The sequence below is a fragment of the Pristis pectinata genome, chromosome 37 (genome assembly GCF_009764475.1).
Source record: "Pristis pectinata isolate sPriPec2 chromosome 37, sPriPec2.1.pri, whole genome shotgun sequence".
Lineage (NCBI taxonomy): Eukaryota > Metazoa > Chordata > Chondrichthyes > Rhinopristiformes > Pristidae > Pristis > Pristis pectinata.
Genome location: NC_067440.1, coordinates 3,968,339 through 3,983,965, shown reverse-complemented (window position 1 = coordinate 3,983,965; position 15,627 = coordinate 3,968,339). Strand labels below are relative to the sequence as shown.

The window sequence follows — 15,627 nt, the reverse complement described above, 5'->3', positions numbered from 1 at the left end:
TCCAGATGAGGAGGGGTGAGAGGCAGACGGAGGAGGGAAATGCGTAGATAGAGACAGAGACACCAATGGGCTATAAATGATGGAATCTGATAGAAAAGGGAAGATGGAAGCAAAGAAGGGCGGTTGGGTGCACTGACGGGAGAAGTTTGTGGAGAGTACCCGGAGGGAGCAGTGTGTGAGTGATGGACAGATTGAGTGGGTGGACGAGGGAAAATATAAAACGGTGATCGGTGTGTGTGTGTGTGTGTGTGTGTGTGTGTGTGAGAGAGAGAGAGAGAGAGAGAGAGAGAGAGAGAGAGAGAGAAACTGGGCAGATCAGAAGGAGACACGTAAGGGGAATGGGAAGCAGGTTCCCTCAAATTGGGAAATTTAGTGTTGGGGCGTCGCTTTGTAGACGACCCAGACGGGACATGAGGTGTTGCTCCTTAACTTAGGTTTTCGCCTCACGCATGCAGTGGAGAAGGCCGAGGAAGAAAAGGTCGAAATGGGAACGGGGAGGGGTATTAACATGGCTTGTAACCAAGAGCCTCAGTTGGCCATGGCGGATGGGAGTGCAGGTGCCCGGCAAAGGGGTCGCCCAGACTGCGCTCCAACTCACACTTGTAGAGGAAGCCACATCGATCGCACCGAATGGTAGAATGGATGCAACTCAACCTTGCTTGTTGGTGCCTCGGCTCGGGAAAAGCAGTCAGAGTTTGCTGTGGTTTCATGGTGTAATGGTGAGCACTCTGGACTCTGAATCCAGCGATCCGAGTTCAAATCTCGGTGGAACCTGTTTCCTGTCAAGTGCTGTGCTGCACTTGAGGATACATGCAGAGGTTGTGCCTACTAACCTTTGATTAACCAAAGCAGCCGTCTGAGCTTTCCCAGTGATTAATTTCATTTCAGTCTCAGTCCAACTCCATGGACCCTGAGATCGTTCCCTGCTTGGCCTAGTTCGTTCATTTTTGGTTTGAAAGTTATTCCCACTCGGTGACAAACCTCTTCATCTGGAACGAGAAGGTCTGATGGTGGAGCAGAAAGAGAGAGAGTATCAGTTAACTTCTGAGGATATGTGACATTCTTTTGGTATTAAAGCTTCATCACTTTCTCCCGTGAACCACAAGCAGAGCACGCTGTTGGTTTTGTGCCTTTACTATTTACTTATATATACCATGTGTTTTTCTTATCTTTACAGGCTTGGTATTGTCTGTCTACCGTGATACATCTGAATGCATTTTTCCCATCGATCGCTGCCAACTCTTCCCTCATACCTGTGTCGCTTCCTTTGTGCAAAACCCTCCTCATTCCGGAGAGTTTCGGGCTGAAGGTCGGGTGGAACACGGGACGCCAAGGGAGGAAGTGAAGAGAGGGCGAACCAGTTGGCCTCGGGCCAGGACCGAAACGAATGGCTTTCAGTGACGTTTACAAGGACGCCGAGCTCCGTTTGTGCATCAACATATCTCCATCTGTCAATATTAATGCTTATCACCATCTATTACCTGCATCTACCTATCACCACCTTGTGCTCACCCCGCATCCCCACTTTTATCCACCTATCACCGCTCTGCTTTGGTTCATCAAAAGTTCGGAGGGATAATCTCTGCATGCATCCGCAAGGACAACACAGCACTTGACAGTAAACTGGTTCCACCGAGATTTGAACTCGGATCGCTGGATTCAGAGTCCAGAGTGCTCACCATTACACCATGGAACCACAGGAAATGCTGACTGCTTTTCTTGAACCAACCTGTACAGAGACTACAGTAAGTGTGTTCCCCTGTTGCACCCTCAATAGGAAGCAACCTATGGCCGTGTGCAGTCGGCGGGACAGTCGGTGTGTGTGAGCTGACAGAGAGCCGGAGCAGCAGAGCGAAGGGGGAGTTGGCAAAGGTGTATGAGAATTTGAAATTGATTTCCCTGCTGCCCAGTCAGCCGAGGAAGGGCAGTGAGCAGCTGTGGGCGTCAGACTGTTCGGGAGATTGACGGGATGGGCAGCTGGATAGAGAACGGGGGAGCACCAGGGTTTATCAGCTGCTCTGCTGGGACGTATTGCTCGGGGTGTGAACAATCTGATTCTGTTTCTGACAGTGGTTGGACGATGGGATACTGCCGAGCAGTGAAAGACTCAAATACTGATAAGGAAGGAAAGTGATTGGCGGATAGCGTGCATTGAATATTAAATCAAACACTGGGAGTTTCTACTGATAAATAATAAAGAATGAGGGTAGTTCATGTAACTGTGACCCGTGGACGATGAGACTGGGCTGTTGATAACAGGAAAGAAGCAAATAGCAGAAACGTTGGATCTGCACTGTTCATCATTTCCTGGACGTCGGACGTGGGGGTGTGGTGGTGGGGTGAACGTGTAGGCGGACAATGTATGGTGGGTGAGTGGAACTAGTAGGGAGAGGAGGGAGTCGAAGGTGCGTGATGTGGCGCTGGGGAAGGGGATGATGGAAAGGGGATAAATGTGGGAGGGCCGGATGAGCATCGGAGGGAGAGACCCCGAACTCAACACTTTCATTGTGCCAGTTTTCCAACGCTCTTTTTTCCCCGATCTTGAAATTCCACCGCTGAGATGGCTTCCATACTTGGGTGTGCCGATAAATCCAGAGATTCGTCATCTTCTGTGCATTGAAATGTCTACATACCTCAATTTTATGCGTGTGCCCCCCTTAAGGTGAAACTAAATCCATCGGGCGAGAATTTCCCATTGACGGAAACATCTCAACATCGATACTGCCACACCTTATTTCGATTTTATATCTCGTAATGAGATCACGATTCAGTCTTCCCAACTCCAAAGAACACAAATCTAACTTTTATAGCTTCTCCTGAGAGGACCAATGAGCCCGGAGAATACCTTTGGGATTCTCTCCTTTGATGTTGTATCCTGTCCGAAAGAAACCATATATGTGCACAGTACTCCAGATGTGGTCTTGGAAACACCCTACACAATTGTAACAGTGTTTCTGGGCTCCGACCAACAAGTTGCTTTTTCAGTAATTGCTGCTCCTGCATCCGACATAAAAACAAGGATGTACCACCGAGGGTTTAATCAGGCGTTGGTCAGACCGCATTTGGAAACTTGTGAGCAATTTTAGGCTCCGTATCTTGGAAAGATATGTTTGTCCTGTAGATGGTCGAGAGGAGGTTCACAAGAATGATCCCGGGTATGAAAGGCTAACGTACGATGAGTGGTTGATATTTATCGGCCTGTAATCGATGAAGTTCAGAAGGATGACGGGGAATCTCAGTGAAACCTACCGGATACTGAAAGGCCGGAATAGAGTGGACGTGGAAAGGATGTTTCCATCAGTGTGAGAATCCAAGATCAGAAGGAACCGTCTCAGAATAAAGGGACGCACCTTTCAAAATAAGATGAGGTATAACTTCTTCAGCCAGAGTGTGGTGAATCTGTGGACTTCGTTGCCACCGAGGGCAGTGGAGGCCAATTCATTGGGTGTACTTCAGGCAGACATTGATAGTTTGTTGATTGGTGAGGGGGTTAATGGTTACAAGGAGAACATGAAAGAATGTGGTTGAAAAAAATCAACTATGGTTGAATGGCGGAGAAGACACGATGGTCAAATGGTCTAATTCTGCTCCTGTACCTTGTGTAGTTATGCTCTGACGTTTTGTGTTTCATGAACAAGGACGCAGAGATCCTGTTCTTATTCCCTCATTTGCAGTCTCTCCTCATTTAGAAAACAATTTACCCTCCGATTCCCCTCACTGAAGTACATCACCTCACGCTTTTCTACATTCAGCTCCGTTTGCTGCTTCTTGCCCACTCACTTAACCAACTTAATATCCTTTTGCCGTGTCCAAATATCCCTATCGTCACACGTCCATCCTCCAATAGTTGTGTCATTGGCAAATATGGATACCTGACCTTCAACCCCCTCCTCCATGTCATTGATAGAAATACTAAATGTCTGAGGTCCAGGAAATGATGAACAGTGTTGGTTCAACGTTTCTGCCGTTTGCTTAGTGAAATGCATAGTGAATGCTCATCCTCAGGAAACATTTCCACCAATTTATGTCTTTACTTGACTTTGCAGCTTCCCTTCTACGTTGCTGCAATGAAAAAAGCAGCCGGCAAGATGCAAGGAACATTAAAGAAAGGCAATAGGACATTGTCCTTTTCGACAAGAGAGTTCTGCAAAAAAATGGACATCGGCTTCATACAACTATATAGAACTCCGGCGAGACAGCACATGCAGGGTTTACACAGATCTGACCTCCACAGCGAGCAAGATATCTATTGGCAATAGAGGGCGCGAAGCAAACGTTCGCCAGATTGATCCCTGGGATGTCTTGTCTGTCCAATTAGAAACACTGATGCAGACTGCGCCTTTCTCTCCCGAATTCAGAAGCAGAAGTGATGTCATTCCAAAGTACAATGTCCTTACATTCATTGATGGGAGAGGTGCGGGGATGTGGGATTCCCCTGCCAGCGATTCCAGGACAAGGGATACGGAAGGGATGGAGCAGTGAGCAGTGAGCAGAGAATTTGAGCTTTTGGCAATTACTAAATGGCGGAGCATGTGCGAGCGGTGGCAAGTACTTCTTGTTCTGTTCATATCTGATGAGATGATGGCTGATCCAATCCAGGCCTCAGCACCACTTTCTCTCGGTGCTCATTGATTCCTTTAGAAAATCCCCCATTGGCGAGGATCTAATCCCGCAATCCCATGCACTCTTATCTTGTACAGCAGCCTTCTCAGTTACACCTTATTCAATACATCTTAAAAAATCCGTATGTACTACATGAACTAGTTCCCCATTGTACACCCCTGGTGAAGCAGGACAAGCAAATACATGAAACACAACATCCATCTTTCTGTGAAAGAACAAACCATTCTTATCCCCAATCACGGGGATCCCCAATACGATGAGATAGACTCTGACCTCATGATCTACCTTGTTGTGAACTGGAACTTTATTGAACTGCACTTCCTCTACAGCTCTGACACTTTACTCTGTACTGTTATTGTTTTTACCCTGTACTACATCGATGCACTCTGTACAAACTCAATGTAACTGCACTGTGTAACGAATTGACCTGTACGATCAAGAGAAGTTTTACACTGTACCTCGCTACAAGTGACAATAATAAACCCATACCAATACCAAAACTCCGTTCTCTCTGGTCTGGGTTCAGGCAGAAGAAGGACGGGGAAAACTGTGAGATTGGGCAGGGTTAAGTTGATGTTCTGCAATATGTCAGTGCGAAGGTGGAAGTGATGTTGGATTTCCTGGAACACATAACGATTGACAAATCCGCAGGGCGGGCGCTTCTGACAGTACGTGGTTACGGAATTGTTGGAGGAAATTCCAAAGGACCGGATTTGTCCATTTTTAAAGCTAGGGACTGATTGGTCCTTGCATGGCATCGTGCTAGGGAAATCCTGCCTCACCAATGTGACTCTGTTTTCTGAGGAATCACAGAAGGGATTGACACAATATATGCAGTTTAATGGCGCTAAAGCCAACAGCTGGAGGTCCTCAGTAGGTCCAGCAGTGGCTGTGGAGGCAAAGGCATCGTCGGGGTTTCGGGTCCAGACCTTGCAGATGAACCGAGACTGCAGAGGGGTAGCCAGTACAGAGAGAGGCAGGGCCTGTAGGTGATACGTGGAACCAGGTTCGATGGGGGATGATGTCCAGATGCAGCCAGCTGAGGGGGAAAGGCAGGGGGTTTGTTCAGACACAAGTGGGAACAGACAAGGAAATACTATTTTTGCAGATGGAGCCACGTGGTGGAGGGGAGGTGGAAGGTGGAGATGGAGGCTGGAAGGTGATAAGTGGGACCAGGGAAGGAGGGATAGTGGCAGATAGAAGCAGACGGGGAGCGGATAGGAAGTGGAGGTGAAGGGAGAAGAATCCCGGGTGAATAGGTGCGTGGGTGCTGGGCAGATGGACCCAGGTGGGGCAGTGTGATGAACGTAGGTAACGGCGAAGGGGATTCTGAAGATGAATAAACGCAGAGAGCATCCAGCTGGACCATTGGGAGTTGCACGGAGGAGTGGGAATGTGGGTTACCTGAAAGTGGAGAATTGAATTTCACCTGATTGGGTCGTGAGCTGATGAAGTGTGAAATGATGCGTTATTCATTCAAATTTCATGGTGGTTTTACCTTGCAGTCGGGAAGGCCGAGGACGGGTGGGCGTTGACGGAACGGGAGGGGAAGTCGAAATGACCTGCACCCGGAAGCACTGCGGACAGAACGCAGACGGCTCTCAGAACGGAGACACCAGAGTCCGCAGACGATGAAGTCCGGATGAAGAACTAAACCGACTGAGGATTGGAGGAATTTATCGGTCAGTCAACGTCTGTGGAGAGGAATGAATGGTGGACGTTTCGCGTCGCGACGCTTCATCTAGTCTGAATGATTAGCGGGCAGATCTCCAGTGTGAAGAGGTGAGAGGGAGGGGTGGACAGGAGGTGGTAAGGAATAGGTGGATCCAGGTGAGGAGGGGTGAGAGGCAGAAGGAGGGAGGAAGGGCGGACATAGTGACAGAGGAAGGGAGGAACCAAAGGGCTACAAACAATGGAATATGATAGAAAAGGGAACATGGAGCAAAGAAGGGCGGTTGGGTGAACTGAATGGAAAAGTTTAGGCAGGGTACCCGGAGGGAGGAGTGTGAGTGATGGACAGATGGAATGGGTGGACGAGCGAAAAGAAATCCGGTGATCGGTGTGTGTGTGTGTGTGTGTGTGTGTGTGTGTGTGTGTGTGTGTGTGTGTGTGTGTGTGTGTGTGTGTGTGTGTATCTGGCGACAAAAGACCGACGTCCTTATTGCTGTCAGGAAGACACGTCTTTCAACTTGGATGCCCTAGATATATCAACAGCGGAATTTGCTGCAGTGAGGTTCCACCGAGATTCGAACTCGGATCGCTGGATTCAAAGTCCAGAGTGCTCACCATTACACCATGGAACCTGCAGACCCTCAATCAATGTCACTCCACCTCCCCACCATCAGACTCACTCATTCCAGCTGGTGGGACTTTTCATCGGGTGTAAAGTTGTTTCAAACCAAGAATTGCCGACCTCAGCCAAGAAGTGAAAGACATCAGGATACATGGAGTTTGACTGAGATCTTGAATGAAACGAATTCAAGGGAAATCTCAGATGTCTGCTTTGGTTCATCAAAGTTCGGAGGTTAAACCAAAGACTGGAGGGACTCGTGGGTCCAGCCGTGGCTGTGGAGGCAAAGGCATCGTCGAGGTTTCGGGTCTAGACCTTGCATACGAACCGAGACTGTAGAAGGGTGGCCAGTACAGAGAGAGGCAGGGCCTGTAGGTGATGTGGAGCCAGGTTCGATGGGGGATGTTGTCCAGATGGAGCCAGCTGAGGGGGAAGGGCAGGGGGTTTGTTCAGACACAAAGGCAGGTGGGAAAAGACAAGGAAATACTGTTTTTGCAGAATGAGCGACGTGATGGAGGGGAGGTGGAAGGTGGAAGGTGGAGACTGAGGCTGGAAGGTGATAAGTGGGACCAGGTAAGGAGGGATAGTGGCAGATGGAAGCAGACGGGGAGCGGATAGGAAGTGGAGGTGAAGGGTGAAGAATCCGGTGTGGATAGGTGCGTTGGTGGTGGGTAGATGGAACCAGGTGGGGCAGTGTGATGAACGTAGTTAACGGCGGAGGGGATGGAAAATGTGAACAAATCTTTTTTGAGAGAGAATCCAGCTGAACCAGTAGGAGTTGCACGGAGGAGTGGGGGTGTGGGTTTCCTGAAAGTGGAGAATTGAATTTCATCTCATTGGGTCGTGGAAGGATGCGTTCTTCATTCAATTTTCATGGTGGTCTCACTGTGCAGTGGGGAAGGCCGAGGAAGGGTGGGCTGTAAGGGAACGGGAGGGGGAGTCGCAATGACCGGTACCCGGAAGCACTGCGGACAGAACGCAGACGGCTCTCAGAACGGAGACACCGGAGTCCGCAGAAGCTGGAGTCCGGATGAAGAAACAAACCGGCGGAGGAATGGAGGAATTAAGCGGTCAGTCAGCGTCTGTGGGGAGGAATGGACAGTGAACGTTTCGCATCGCGGCGCTTCATTTAGTCTGAATGATTTGCGGGGAGATCGCCTGAGTGAAGAGGTGAGAGGAAAGGTTGGACAGGAGGTGTTAGGGATTAGGTGGATCCAGGTGTGGAGGGGTGAGAGGCAGACGCAGGAGGGAAGGGCGAACATAGTGACATAGGATGGTAGGCATCAAATGGCTGCAAACGATGGAATCTGATAGAAAAGGGTGCATGGAATAAAGAAGGGCGGTTCGGTGCACTGACGGGAAAAGTTTGGGGAGAGTACCCAGAGGGAGCAGTGTGCGAGTGATGGACAGATGGAATGGGTGGACGAGGGATAAGAAATTCGGTGATCGCTGTCTGTGTGTCTGTGTGTTTGTCTGTGTGTGTGTGTGTGTGTCTGTGTGTGTGTGTGTGTGTGTGTGTGTTTGTCTGTGTGTGTGTGTGTGTGTGTTTGTGTGTGTGTGTGTGTGTGTGAGAGAGAGAGAGAGAGAGAGAAACTGGACAGATCAGAAGGGGACAGGAAAGGGGAATGGGACGCAGATTCCCATTGGTGCGTCGGGTTGTAGACGACCCAGACGGGAAATGAGGTGTACCCCTTAACTTTGATTTTGGCCTCAGGTAGGCTTTGGAGAAGGCCGAAGGACAACATGTCGTTATGGGAAAAGGGAGGGGCATTAAAATAACTTGTAACCAAGAACCTCAATTGGCCATGGCGGATGGAGCGCAGGTGCCCGCTAACCGGTGCCCCAGCCTGCGCTCTGACTCACACTTGTAGAAGAAACTACATTGACGGCACCGAATGGAATAATCAATGCAACCCAACCTTGTTTGTTGGCGCCTTGTCTCAGGAAAAGCAGTCAGAATTTGCTGTGGTTCCATGGTGTAATGGTGAGCACTCTGGACTCTGAATCCAGCGATCCGAGTTCAAATCTCGGTGGAACCTGTTTCCCGTCAAGGGCTGTGCTGCCCTTGCGGATGCATCCAGAGATTGTGCCTCTGAACCTTTGATTAACCAACGCAGCCAGCTGAGCTTTCCCTCTGATTAATTTCATTCAAGGTCTCAGTCCAACTTCATGGATCCTGAGATATTTCCCTTCTTGGCTGAGGTCGTTCATTTTTGGTTTGTAACTTATTCCCACCCGGTTAAAAACCCCTTCAACTGGAACGAGAAGATATGATGGTGGACGGAGGCAGAGGGAGGTTATCCTGTAACTTCTTACGATCTTTGAGCTTCAAAGGTTTTAAAGCTGCATCACTTTCTCCCATGAACCACAAGCAGAGCATCCTGTTGTTTTTGCGCCTTTACTATTTATTTATATATACCATGTGAAGTGGTTCATTTTGGTAGGTCAAATATGTTGTCGAATATAGTCTAAATTGTAGGACTCTTGGCAGTGCGGAGGATCAGAAGGATCTTGCGGTCGGAGTCCAAAGGACGCTCAATGCGGCTGCGCAGGTTGACTCTGTGGTTCAGAAGGCAGATCGTGTATTGTCCTTCATCCATCATTGAATTGAATTTAGGAGCCGTGAGGTATTGTTGCAGCTGTATATGCCCCTGGTCAGACCCCACTTGGAGAATTGTGTTCAGTTCTGGTCGCCTCACTGCAGGAAAGACGTGGAATCCATAGAGAGAGTGCAGAGGAGATTTAAAGGATGCTGCCTGGAATGCGGAGCATGCCTTATGAAAGCAGGTTGAGGGAACTTGGCCTTTTCTCCTTGGAGAGACGGAGGATGAGGGGGGACCTGATAGAGGTGTATAAGATGATGAGAGGTATTGATAGGGCAGATAGTCAGAGGCTTTTCCTCAGGGCTGAATTGTGGCAACAAGACGACATAAGTTTAAGGTGCTGGGGAGTAGATATATTGTCACAAACCAGCAACAAAAGAAACACACTGAGCATGATTCAGTGTTAAAAACTATTTTATTAATCACTACTTATGATAATACGTAAAATAAAAGTTAAAAAAAAAATGTTAGTATGTTAGAATTCAAGAATGTTAAACCTCGAACGTTAACCCCAAAACTAAACTCTTCGTGTGTGTGTGTGACAAAGTCCAAAACTCCCAGTTCCTGAATGGTTCTTAAAGTTCAGTTCCGCAAGCCATAAGGTGAAACATGAGCAAGGGCTTCTTCAACAACCACCGTTGTCTGAAGATAAGATGTAGATGTAGAAAAACATAGAGAGAGTACATACGAAATCCAAATGTTCCACGATGGAACCCAAACGACACTTCAGTGTTTACTCGGTAGTGACTTCCTCACCCCGAAAAGCATCCGAACCGTGGTCGTCCACACACAAATACCTGTTTCCTTCTACAGGTCAGCAACAAAGTGAACTCCACCGGATTACTTCCAACTTCCATACATGGATTTCAGTGGCAAACACAGTTATTGTTTCTCATCCATCGATAGAGAAAACAAGCAGGCTGGTGTCTCTCTCCCTTCTCTCTCTCTCTTTCTTCTTCTCCAAGAACGTCATTACGTCCTTTATCTTCTATTGACGTAAGCACGCCCCACACACACATACACACACACTCTCTATCTTAAAGGGACTTTCACTGAGTCCATAACAATATCGAGGAGATGTCAGGGGTAAGTTTTATACTCAGAGAGTGGTGAGTGCATGGAATGGGCTGCCGACAACGGTGGTGGAGGCGGATACGATAGGGTTAGCTTGGTATATGGAGCTGAGTAAAATGGAGGGTTAAGGGTAAGCCTAGTAATATCTAGGATAGGGACAAGTTCGGCACAGCTTTGTGGGCCAAAGGGCCTGAATTGTGCTGTAGGTTTTCTATGTTTCTATCTTTCTATTTTTCTATCTATTTTTTTTTTCTTTGCACGCTTGGAATTGCCTGTCTACCGTGATACATCTGAATGCATTTTTCCAATCGATCGCTGTCAACTCGTCCCTCACACCTGTGTAGTTTCCTTTGTGCATTCCCGTTCCCGTGAGGTTCGAGCTGAGTGGCGGGTGGAACACGGGACGCCAAAGGAGGGTGTGAAGGGAAGGGGAACCTGTTGGCCTCGGGCCAGGACCGAAAGGAATTGCTTTCAGTGACGTGCACAAGGACGCCGAACTCCGTTTGAGCATCAACATATCTCCATCCGCCAACATTTATAAAGTGCAGCTGTCTATGTTTTGTTCACCAGTCTGGGTTGTCACGCGTTTCTACACGTGACATTGTATCTGCCATCCCCTCTAACATCCCACTCACTTCCCTGTCAACCTTTCCTTCCGCCCCCCACGTCGTAAAACACCGCACAGCTTAGTGTCAGCAGCAACAGGGAAATGTGATATAAGGCAAACCGCTGATGAAGATTGTAAATATCTGCGACCCACGGTCCTGCTGCATTCAACTGAACACAGCGTCCAAACCTGAAAAAGTCCTGTTTATTTCCATTTCATTCTTTTCTCATAATGAAGTCTAATTACCTGACCACAAAGGTGCAACACCTGCTCCGACACCACCTCCATCAATCCAAGCAGGGACCCAAACAATCCTTGCAGGAGAGACAGAGATCACCTGCATCTCCCTTAATATCACCTACTGCATTCGGTGCTCCAATTGTGGCCTCCTCTACATTGGCGACACCAAACGCAGACCAGGACATCGTTTCACAGAACACCTGCGCTCCGTCCGTAACCGCGATCTGCATCTCCTATTGTCAGTCACTTCAACTCTCCCTCCCACACTATCACAGATATGTCAGTTCTCGGCCTCCTCGACTGCCAGGAGAAATCCAAGCGAAAACTGGAGGAACAGCACCTCATTTCCCGTCTTGGAACCTTGTAGCCTCACGACCTGAACATTGAATTCTCCCACTTTATGTAATGCCCACCCCCTTCCCCACACCGCCCCTACCATGCTTCTTTCTCTTATTCCCTTTCCTAGCCTATCTCTTTTTTCTACCTTTGTTCTCTCCTCACCTTTGACCCACCCCCCGGTGGATCTACTGTCCTCTCCTCCCCCACACCTGCCCATCATCATCTCTTACCTGCATCTACCTATCACCACCTTGTGACCACCCCGCCTTCCCATCTTTTGCAACCTATCACCGTTCTCCTTTTCCCTTCTACATGTTGGGCTTCCCCTTTTCCTATCTGCAATACTGAGGAAGGTTCCTGACCAGAAACGTTGACAGCCTGCTCTTCTCCACGGAAGCTGCCTGGCCTGCTGATTTCCTCCAGCATGACAGTTTTTCAGATCACCTCAAATTCCATGTGTTCCAACATAACTGGCCAACCATTCGTGCAGGACCTCATTCATACACTTCGTAAAGTTCACCTGTTTTGCCTGATCTATTCCACCGTCACATGTTCAAATACCTCACATAGAATAGTCAAATATGACTTACCCTTTAAAAAGCCACGACGACAACATTTTCTCTAAGGAGTTCTGTATTCATTGTAGATGGTGGTCTCCTCCGTTGTCACGGGAATGGACGTGAGGAGATTCGGCCGGTAGCTTCCTCTTGTCCCAAACTCATCTCTTAAAGAGCGCGGCCACATTTACTGCGTTGCAGACTGCCGGGGCCATGGAACTGAGAGGAAAAGTAATAAGAGCATTCACAATGTGATCATTAGTGGTTATGCGGATTAGGGGCGGGGTTCAGGCAGAAGAGGCGGAGCCGCCTTGTACTGCCAAGTGTGCTCCCCATCACGTCACAGAACTGGACATTACTCTAGGTCAAGTCTCTTCCCTCCGTCTCTCCAATCGTTGGATCATCACAGGACGGCTTTGCGCGGCGTGTCACTGGGAGAAAACTCTTTTCAAGTCAAGAAGGTACAACCTAGTCCAAGAAGTAAAACATCTCAATACGAATAGAATAAGACCTTGACTTATGTGACGCACAAGGTGGCTGATATTAAGTTAAGGACGAAGAGAAAGAAGAGTGAGACGAGGGAGATCTTGCGCGGATTAAATCAGGAATGCTGTGCGTTTGATGTGGCGGAGGCAGGTACCGTCGTGGCCCTCGAGGGGGAATTGGATGAAACAATGGGGAACAAAACTCTGTAAGGTTACAAAGAATGGAGCGAAGGAGTAAACGGTAAATTATTCTTGTACATAACCTACGGGGATACGATGGGCCGTACGTGCTGCCTCTGTGCTGCAATCATTCCTTGATTCTAGGCATCAAACCTAAGAACTCCAAATTTGCAAGGTACGCTCAGCAAAACACTATGTTTCAGAGAGACCGATTCCATCGGCAGCACAAACGACAAGCTGGGACATTGAGGAACATGGCAACAAAGGAGCGACATGTTTATTGTTGCCAGAAAGACTCGTCTTTCAATTTGCATGCCGTAAATATATCAACAGCGGAATCAGCAGCAGTGAGGTTCCACCGAGATTCGAACTCGGATCGCTGGATTCAAAGTCCAGAGTGCTCACCATTACACCATGGAACCTGCACACCCTCAGTCAATGTCACTCCACCTCCCCACCATCATACACTCTCATTCCAGTTGATGGGACTTGTCACTGGGTATAATGTTGTTTCAAACAAAGTATAACCGACCTCAGCCAAAAAGGGAAGGACCTCCGTACCCATGAAGTTGGACTGAGACCTTGAATGAAACGAATTGCAGGGAAAGCTCAGATGGCTGCTTTGGTTCGGAGGCAAAACCAACAGCTGGAGGGTATCAGCGGATCCAGCAGTGGTTGTGGAGGCAAAGACATCGTCGGGGTTTCGGGTCTGGACCTTGCATATGAAACGAGACTGCAGAGGGGTAGCCACTACAGAGAGAGACAGGGCCTGTAGATGATACGTGGAAACAGGTTCGATGGGGCATGATGTCGAGATGGAGCCAGCGGATGGGGAAGGGCAGGGCGTTTGTTCAGACACAGATGATGGTGGGAACAGACAAGGAAATACTGTATTTGCAGATGGAACCACGTGGTGGAGGGGAGGTGGAAGGTGGAGACGGAGGTTGGAAGGGGATAAGTTGGACCAAGTAAAGAGGGATAGTGGCAGATTGAAGCAGACAGGGAGCGGATAGGAAGTGGAGGTGAAGGGAGAAGAATCCCAGGTGGAAAGGTGCGTGGGTGATGGGCAGATGAACCACGTGGGCAGTGTGATGAACGTCGGTAACAGCGGAGGGGTGGAAAATGTGAACAAAGGCAGAGAGAATCGAGGTGGGCCAGTCGGAGATGGCACGGAGGAGTCGGAGGGTGTTACTGAAAGTGGATAATTGAATTTCATCTCATTGGGACGTGGGCTGAAGAACTGCGGACAGAATGTACACGGCTCTCAGAGAACGGAGACACCGGAGTCCGCAGATGCTGGAGTCAGGATGAAGAAACAAACCGGCGAAGGAATGGAGGAATACAGCCGTCAGTTAGCGTCTGTGGGGAGGAATGGATAGTCGTCGTCTGCATCGCGACTCTTATTCTAGTCTGAATGATTAGCGGAAAGATGGCCTTTGTGAAGAGGTGAGAGCGAGGGGTGGACGAAGTGGTAAGGAATAGGTGGATCCAGGTGAGGAGGGGTGAGAGGCAGCCGGAGGAGGGAAGGGCAACTGATCGACAGAGGATGGGAAACACCAAAGGGCTGCAACGATGGAATCGGATATAAAAGGGAGCATAGAAGCAAAGAAGAGCAGTTGGGTGCGCTGAAGGGAGGAGTTTGGGGAGGGTACCCGGAGAGAGGAGTGTGTGAGTGATGGACAGATTGAGTGGGTGGACGAGAGAAAAGAAATACCGTGATCGGTGTGTGTGTGTGTGTGTGTGTGTGTGTGTGTGTGTGTGTGTGTGTGTGTGTGTGTGTGTGTGTGTGTGTGTGGATCTGGGCAGGTTCCAGATGGAAAGCAGGTTCCCCCAAAGTGGGGAATTTAGCGTTGGTGCGTCGGGTTGCAGACGACCCAGACGGGACATAAGGTGTTGCTCCTTAAATGTGGTCTACACCTCACGCAGGCAGTGGAGCAGGTCGAGGAACAACAGGTCGCTATGGGAATACGTAGGGGAATTAAAGTGGTTTGTAACCAAGAGCTTCATTTGACCATGGCAGATGGGGCGCAGGTGCCCGGCAAAGCTGTCTCCAAGCCTGCGCTCCAACTCTCCCTTGTGGAGGAAAACACCTCAGCAGCACCGAAAGGAATATTCAACACAACCCAACCTTGTTTGTTGGCTCCTGCGCACGGTAAAAGCAGTCAGTGTGTGCTGTGGTTCCATCGTGTAATGTTGAGCACTCTGGACTCTGAATCCAGCGATCCGAGTTCAAACCTCGGTGGAACTTGTTTACTGTCATTGCTGTGCTGCCGTTTGCGGATGCATGCAGAGGTTGTGCCTCTGAACCTTTGACGAAGGAAAGCAGCCGTCTGAGCTTTGCCACTGATTCATTTCATTCAAGGCCTCAGTCCAACTCAATGGGTCCTGAGATCGTTCCTATCTTGGCTGAGGTCGTTCATTTTTGGTTTGAATGTTATTCCCACCCGGTGACAAACCCCTTTAGCTGGAAGGAGAAGATCTGATGGTGGAGGGAGGCAGAGGGAGGGTATCAGTTAACTTCGGACAATTTGTGAGCTTCATTTTGTATTAAGGCTGCATCACTTTCTCCCGTGAACCTCAAGCAGAGCATCCTATTGGTTTTGTGCCTTTACTATTTACTTAAATAAAC

General features: G+C 48.9%; 5 non-coding genes across 5 annotated transcripts; 2 read left to right on the top strand and 3 right to left on the bottom strand.

Moving 5' to 3' along the window:
* Positions 1–702: 702 nt before the first annotated feature.
* trnaq-cug (transfer RNA glutamine (anticodon CUG)) lies at positions 703–774 on the top strand. The gene has a single exon. It is a non-coding gene; the product is annotated as a tRNA-Gln (tRNA).
* Positions 775–1,624: 850 nt separating this feature from the next.
* trnaq-cug (transfer RNA glutamine (anticodon CUG)) lies at positions 1,625–1,696 on the bottom strand. The gene has a single exon. It is a non-coding gene; the product is annotated as a tRNA-Gln (tRNA).
* Positions 1,697–6,854: 5,158 nt separating this feature from the next.
* trnaq-uug (transfer RNA glutamine (anticodon UUG)) lies at positions 6,855–6,926 on the bottom strand. Its single transcript has one exon. It is a non-coding gene; the product is annotated as a tRNA-Gln (tRNA).
* A 1,954-nt stretch (positions 6,927–8,880) lies between these two features.
* trnaq-cug (transfer RNA glutamine (anticodon CUG)) lies at positions 8,881–8,952 on the top strand. Its single transcript has one exon. It is a non-coding gene; the product is annotated as a tRNA-Gln (tRNA).
* Positions 8,953–13,348: 4,396 nt separating this feature from the next.
* trnaq-uug (transfer RNA glutamine (anticodon UUG)) lies at positions 13,349–13,420 on the bottom strand. The gene has a single exon. It is a non-coding gene; the product is annotated as a tRNA-Gln (tRNA).
* Positions 13,421–15,627: the final 2,207 nt, after the last annotated feature.